Consider the following 9,498-nt stretch of genomic DNA (forward strand, 5'->3'; position numbering starts at 1 on the left):
ACTAAATCATAAGCCAACATTATGACAATAAACAGTGAATGTAAGCACTAAATCATAAGCCAACATTATGACAATAAACAGTGAATGTAAGCACTAAATCATAAGCCAACATTATGACAATAAACAGTGAATGTAAGCACTAAATCATAAGCCAACATTATGACAATAAACAGTGAATGTAAGCACTAAATCATAAGCCAACATTATGACAATAAACAGTGAATGTAAGCACTAAATCATAAGCCAACATTATGACAATAAACAGTGAATGTAAGCACTAAATCATAAGCCAACATTATGACAATAAACAGTGAATGTAAGCACTAAATCATAAGCCAACATTATGACAATAAACAGTGAATGTAAGCACTAAATCATAAGCCAACATTATGACAATAAACAGTGAATGTAAGCACTAAATCATAAGCCAACATTATGACAATAAACAGTGAATGTAAGCACTAAATCATAAGCCAACATTATGACAATAAACAGTGAATGTAAGCACTAAATCATAAGCCAACATTATGACAATAAACAGTGAATGTAAGCACTAAATCATAAGCCAACATTATGACAATAAACAGTGAATGTAAGCACTAAATCATAAGCCAACATTATGACAATAAACAGTGAATGTAAGCACTAAATCATAAGCCAACATTATGACAATAAACAGTGAATGTAAGCACTAAATCATAAGCCAACATTATGACAATAAACAGTGAATGTAAGCACTAAATCATAAGCCAACATTATGACAATAAACAGTGAATGTAAGCACTAAATCATAAGCCAACATTATGACAATAAACAGTGAATGTAAGCACTAAATCATAAGCCAACATGACATAAACAGTGAATGTAAGCACTAAATCATAAGCCAACATTATGACAATAAACAGTGAATGTAAGCACTAAATCATAAGCCAACATTATGACAATAAACAGTGAATGTAAGCACTAAATCATAAGCCAACATTATGACAATAAACAGTGAATGTAAGCACTAAATCATAAGCCAACATTATGACAATAAACAGTGAATGTAAGCACTAAATCATAAGCCAACATTATGACAATAAACAGTGAATGTAAGCACTAAATCATAAGCCAACATTATGACAATAAACAGTGAATGTAAGCACTAAATCATAAGCCAACATTATGACAATAAACAGTGAATGTAAGCACTAAATCATAAGCCAACATTATGACAATAAACAGTGAATGTAAGCACTAAATCATAAGCCAACATTATGACAATAAACAGTGAATGTAAGCACTAAATCATAAGCCAACATTATGACAATAAACAGTGAATGTAAGCACTAAATCATAAGCCAACATTATGACAATAAACAGTGAATGTAAGCACTAAATCATAAGCCAACATTATGACAATAAACAGTGAATGTAAGCACTAAATCATAAGCCAACATTATGACAATAAACAGTGAATGTAAGCACTAAATCATAAGCCAACAATATAACAATAAACAGTGAATGTAAGCACTAAATCATAAGCCAACATTATAACAATAAACAGTGAATGTAAGCACTAAATCATAAGCCAACATTATGACAATAAACAGTGAATGTAAGCACTAAATCATAAGCCAACATTATGACAATAAACAGTGAATGTAAGCACTAAATCATAAGCCAACATTATGACAATAAACAGTGAATGTAAGCACTAAATCATAAGCCAACATTATGACAATAAACAGTGAATGTAAGCACTAAATCATAAGCCAACATTATGACAATAAACAGTGAATGTAAGCACTAAATCATAAGCCAACATTATGACAATAAACAGTGAATGTAAGCACTAAATCATAAGCCAACATTATGACAATAAACAGTGAATGTAAGCACTAAATCATAAGCCAACATTATGACAATAAACAGTGAATGTAAGCACTAAATCATAAGCCAACATTATGACAATAAACAGTGAATGTAAGCACTAAATCATAAGCCAACATTATGACAATAAACAGTGAATGTAAGCACTAAATCATAAGCCAACATTATGACAATAAACAGTGAATGTAAGCACTAAATCATAAGCCAACATTATGACAATAAACAGTGAATGTAAGCACTAAATCATAAGCCAACATTATGACAATAAACAGTGAATGTAAGCACTAAATCATAAGCCAACATTATGACAATAAACAGTGAATGTAAGCACTAAATCATAAGCCAACATTATGACAATAAACAGTGAATGTAAGCACTAAATCATAAGCCAACATTATGACAATAAACAGTGAATGTAAGCACTAAATCATAAGCCAACATTATGACAATAAACAGTGAATGTAAGCACTAAATCATAAGCCAACATTATGACAATAAACAGTGAATGTAAGCACTAAATCATAAGCCAACATTATGACAATAAACAGTGAATGTAAGCACTAAATCATAAGCCAACATTATGACAATAAACAGTGAATGTAAGCACTAAATCATAAGCCAACATTATGACAATAAACAGTGAATGTAAGCACTAAATCATAAACATTATGACAATAAACAGTGAATGTAAGCACTAAATCAAACAACATTATGTAAACAGAATGTAAGCACTAAATCATAAGCCAACATTATGACAATAAACAGTGAATGTAAGCACTAAATCATAAGCCAACATTATGACAATAAACAGTGAATGTAAGCACTAAATCATAAGCCAACATTATGACAATAAACAGTGAATGTAAGCACTAAATCATAAGCCAACATTATGACAATAAACAGTGAATGTAAGCACTAAATCATAAGCCAACATTATGACAATAAACAGTGAATGTAAGCACTAAATCATAAGCCAACATTATGACAATAAACAGTGAATGTAAGCACTAAATCATAAGCCAACATTATGACAATAAACAGTGAATGTAAGCACTAAATCATAAGCCAACATTATGACAATAAACAGTGAATGTAAGCACTAAATCATAAGCCAACATTATGACAATAAACAGTGAATGTAAGCACTAAATCATAAGCCAACATTATGACAATAAACAGTGAATGTAAGCACTAAATCATAAGCCAACATTATGACAATAAACAGTGAATGTAAGCACTAAATCATAAGCCAACATTATGACAATAAACAGTGAATGTAAGCACTAAATCATAAGCCAACATTATGACAATAAACAGTGAATGTAAGCACTAAATCATAAGCCAACATTATGACAATAAACAGTGAATGTAAGCACTAAATCATAAGCCAACATTATGACAATAAACAGTGAATGTAAGCACTAAATCATAAGCCAACATTATGACAATAAACAGTGAATGTAAGCACTAAATCATAAGCCAACATTATGACAATAAACAGTGAATGTAAGCACTAAATCATAAGCCAACATTATGACAATAAACAGTGAATGTAAGCACTAAATCATAAGCCAACATTATGACAATAAACAGTGAATGTAAGCACTAAATCATAAGCCAACAATATAACAATAAACAGTGAATGTAAGCACTAAATCATAAGCCAACATTATGACAATAAACAGTGAATGTAAGCACTAAATCATAAGCCAACATTATGACAATAAACAGTGAATGTAAGCACTAAATCATAAGCCAACATTATGACAATAAACAGTGAATGTAAGCACTAAATCATAAGCCAACATTATGACAATAAACAGTGAATGTAAGCACTAAATCATAAGCCAACATTATGACAATAAACAGTGAATGTAAGCACTAAATCATAAGCCAACATTATGACAATAAACAGTGAATGTAAGCACTAAATCATAAGCCAACATTATGACAATAAACAGTGAATGTAAGCACTAAATCATAAGCCAACATTATGACAATAAACAGTGAATGTAAGCACTAAATCATAAGCCAACATTATGACAATAAACAGTGAATGTAAGCACTAAATCATAAGCCAACATTATGACAATAAACAGTGAATGTAAGCACTAAATCATAAGCCAACATTATGACAATAAACAGTGAATGTAAGCACTAAATCATAAGCCAACATTATGACAATAAACAGTGAATGTAAGCACTAAATCATAAGCCAACATTATGACAATAAACAGTGAATGTAAGCACTAAATCATAAGCCAACATTATGACAATAAACAGTGAATGTAAGCACTAAATCATAAGCCAACATTATGACAATAAACAGTGAATGTAAGCACTAAATCATAAGCCAACATTATGACAATAAACAGTGAATGTAAGCACTAAATCATAAGCCAACATTATGACAATAAACAGTGAATGTAAGCACTAAATCATAAGCCAACATTATGACAATAAACAGTGAATGTAAGCACTAAATCATAAGCCAACATTATGACAATAAACAGTGAATGTAAGCACTAAATCATAAGCCAACATTATGACAATAAACAGTGAATGTAAGCACTAAATCATAAGCCAACATTATGACAATAAACAGTGAATGTAAGCACTAAATCATAAGCCAACATTATGACAATAAACAGTGAATGTAAGCACTAAATCATAAGCCAACATTATGACAATAAACAGTGAATGTAAGCACTAAATCATAAGCCAACATTATGACAATAAACAGTGAATGTAAGCACTAAATCATAAGCCAACATTATGACAATAAACAGTGAATGTAAGCACTAAATCATAAGCCAACATTATGACAATAAACAGTGAATGTAAGCACTAAATCATAAGCCAACATTATGACAATAAACAGTGAATGTAAGCACTAAATCATAAGCCAACATTATAACAATAAACAGTGAATGTAAGCACTAAATCATAAGCCAACATTATGACAATAAACAGTGAATGTAAGCACTAAATCATAAGCCAACATTATGACAATAAACAGTGAATGTAAGCACTAAATCATAAGCCAACATTATGACAATAAACAGTGAATGTAAGCACTAAATCATAAGCCAACATTATGACAATAAACAGTGAATGTAAGCACTAAATCATAAGCCAACATTATGACAATAAACAGTGAATGTAAGCACTAAATCATAAGCCAACATTATGACAATAAACAGTGAATGTAAGCACTAAATCATAAGCCAACATTATGACAATAAACAGTGAATGTAAGCACTAAATCATAAGCCAACATTATGACAATAAACAGTGAATGTAAGCACTAAATCATAAGCCAACATTATGACAATAAACAGTGAATGTAAGCACTAAATCATAAGCCAACATTATGACAATAAACAGTGAATGTAAGCACTAAATCATAAGCCAACATTATGACAATAAACAGTGAATGTAAGCACTAAATCATAAGGCAACATTATGAAATAAACAGTGATCATAAGCCAACATTATGACAATAAACAGTGAATGTAAGCACTAAATCATAAGCCAACATTATGACAATAAACAGTGAATGTAAGCACTAAATCATAAGCCAACATTATGACAATAAACAGTGAATGTAAGCACTAAATCATAAGCCAACATTATGACAATAAACAGTGAATGTAAGCACTAAATCATAAGCCAACATTATGACAATAAACAGTGAATGTAAGCACTAAATCATAAGCCAACATTATGACAATAAACAGTGAATGTAAGCACTAAATCATAAGCCAACATTATGACAATAAACAGTGAATGTAAGCACTAAATCATAAGCCAACATTATGACAATAAACAGTGAATGTAAGCACTAAATCATAAGCCAACATTATGACAATAAACAGTGAATGTAAGCACTAAATCATAAGCCAACATTATGACAATAAACAGTGAATGTAAGCACTAAATCATAAGCCAACATTATGACAATAAACAGTGAATGTAAGCACTAAATCATAAGCCAACATTATAACAATAAACAGTGAATGTAAGCACTAAATCATAAGCCAACATTATGACAATAAACAGTGAATGTAAGCACTAAATCATAAGCCAACATTATGACAATAAACAGTGAATGTAAGCACTAAATCATAAGCCAACATTATGACAATAAACAGTGAATGTAAGCACTAAATCATAAGCCAACATTATGACAATAAACAGTGAATGTAAGCACTAAATCATAAGCCAACATTATGACAATAAACAGTGAATGTAAGCACTAAATCATAAGCCAACATTATGACAATAAACAGTGAATGTAAGCACTAAATCATAAGCCAACATTATGACAATAAACAGTGAATGTAAGCACTAAATCATAAGCCAACATTATGACAATAAACAGTGAATGTAAGCACTAAATCATAAGCCAACATTATGACAATAAACAGTGAATGTAAGCACTAAATCATAAGCCAACATTATGACAATAAACAGTGAATGTAAGCACTAAATCATAAGCCAACATTATGACAATAAACAGTGAATGTAAGCACTAAATCATAAGCCAACATTATGACAATAAACAGTGAATGTAAGCACTAAATCATAAGCCAACATTATGACAATAAACAGTGAATGTAAGCACTAAATCATAAGCCAACATTATGACAATAAACAGTGAATGTAAGCACTAAATCATAAGCCAACATTATGACAATAAACAGTGAATGTAAGCACTAAATCATAAGCCAACATTATGACAATAAACAGTGAATGTAAGCACTAAATCATAAGCCAACATTATGACAATAAACAGTGAATGTAAGCACTAAATCATAAGCCAACATTATGACAATAAACAGTGAATGTAAGCACTAAATCATAAGCCAACATTATAACAATAAACAGTGAATGTAAGCACTAAATCATAAGCCAACATTATGACAATAAACAGTGAATGTAAGCACTAAATCATAAGCCAACATTATGACAATAAACAGTGAATGTAAGCACTAAATCATAAGCCAACATTATGACAATAAACAGTGAATGTAAGCACTAAATCATAAGCCAACAATATAACAATAAACAGTGAATGTAAGCACTAAATCATAAGCCAACATATGACAATAAACAGTGAATGTAAGCACTAAATCATAAGCCAACATTATGACAATAAACAGTGAATGTAAGCACTAAATCATAAGCCAACATTATGACAATAAACAGTGAATGTAAGCACTAAATCATAAGCCAACATTATGACAATAAACAGTGAATGTAAGCACTAAATCATAAGCCAACATTATGACAATAAACAGTGAATGTAAGCACTAAATCATAAGCCAACATTATGACAATAAACAGTGAATGTAAGCACTAAATCATAAGCCAACATTATGACAATAAACAGTGAATGTAAGCACTAAATCATAAGCCAACATTATGACAATAAACAGTGAATGTAAGCACTAAATCATAAGCCAACATTATGACAATAAACAGTGAATGTAAGCACTAAATCATAAGCCAACATTATGACAATAAACAGTGAATGTAAGCACTAAATCATAAGCCAACATTATGACAATAAACAGTGAATGTAAGCACTAAATCATAAGCCAACATTATGACAATAAACAGTGAATGTAAGCACTAAATCATAAGCCAACAATATAACAATAAACAGTGAATGTAAGCACTAAATCATAAGCCAACATTATGACAATAAACAGTGAATGTAAGCACTAAATCATAAGCCAACATTATGACAATAAACAGTGAATGTAAGCACTAAATCATAAGCCAACATTATGACAATAAACAGTGAATGTAAGCACTAAATCATAAGCCAACATTATGACAATAAACAGTGAATGTAAGCACTAAATCATAAGCCAACATTATGACAATAAACAGTGAATGTAAGCACTAAATCATAAGCCAACATTATGACAATAAACAGTGAATGTAAGCACTAAATCATAAGCCAACATTATGACAATAAACAGTGAATGTAAGCACTAAATCATAAGCCAACATTATGACAATAAACAGTGAATGTAAGCACTAAATCATAAGCCAACATTATGACAATAAACAGTGAATGTAAGCACTAAATCATAAGCCAACATTATGACAATAAACAGTGAATGTAAGCACTAAATCATAAGCCAACATTATGACAATAAACAGTGAATGTAAGCACTAAATCATAAGCCAACATTATGACAATAAACAGTGAATGTAAGCACTAAATCATAAGCCAACATTATGACAATAAACAGTGAATGTAAGCACTAAATCATAAGCCAACATTATGACAATAAACAGTGAATGTAAGCACTAAATCATAAGCCAACATTATGACAATAAACAGTGAATGTAAGCACTAAATCATAAGCCAACATTATGACAATAAACAGTGAATGTAAGCACTAAATCATAAGCCAACATTATGACAATAAACAGTGAATGTAAGCACTAAATCATAAGCCAACATTATGACAATAAACAGTGAATGTAAGCACTAAATCATAAGCCAACATTATGACAATAAACAGTGAATGTAAGCACTAAATCATAAGCCAACATTATGACAATAAACAGTGAATGTAAGCACTAAATCATAAGCCAACATTATGACAATAAACAGTGAATGTAAGCACTAAATCATAAGCCAACATTATGACAATAAACAGTGAATGTAAGCACTAAATCATAAGCCAACATTATGACAATAAACAGTGAATGTAAGCACTAAATCATAAGCCAACATTATGACAATAAACAGTGAATGTAAGCACTAAATCATAAGCCAACATTATGACAATAAACAGTGAATGTAAGCACTAAATCATAAGCCAACATTATGACAATAAACAGTGAATGTAAGCACTAAATCATAAGCCAACATTATAACAATAAACAGTGAATGTAAGCACTAAATCATAAGCCAACATTATAACAATAAACAGTGAATGTAAGCACTAAATCATAAGCCAACAATATAACAATAAACAGTGAATGTAAGCACTAAATCATAAGCCAACATTATGACAATAAACAGTGAATGTAAGCACTAAATCATAAGCCAACATTATGACAATAAACAGTGAATGTAAGCACTAAATCATAAGCCAACATTATGACAATAAACAGTGAATGTAAGCACTAAATCATAAGCCAACATTATGACAATAAACAGTGAATGTAAGCACTAAATCATAAGCCAACATTATGACAATAAACAGTGAATGTAAGCACTAAATCATAAGCCAACATTATGACAATAAACAGTGAATGTAAGCACTAAATCATAAGCCAACAATATAACAATAAACAGTGAATGTAAGCACTAAATCATAAGCCAACAATATGACAATAAACAGTGAATGTAAGCACTAAATCATAAGCCAACAATATAACAATAAACAGTGAATGTAAGCACTAAATCATAAGCCAACATTATGACAATAAACAGTGAATGTAAGCACTAAATCATAAGCCAACATTATGACAATAAACAGTGAATGTAAGCACTAAATCATAAGCCAACATTATGACAATAAACAGTGAATGTAAGCACTAAATCATAAGCCAACATTATGACAATAAACAGTGAATGTAAGCACTAAATCA

Source organism: Tachypleus tridentatus, chromosome 12, assembly GCF_004210375.1.
Source record: "Tachypleus tridentatus isolate NWPU-2018 chromosome 12, ASM421037v1, whole genome shotgun sequence".
NCBI lineage: Eukaryota > Metazoa > Arthropoda > Merostomata > Xiphosura > Limulidae > Tachypleus > Tachypleus tridentatus.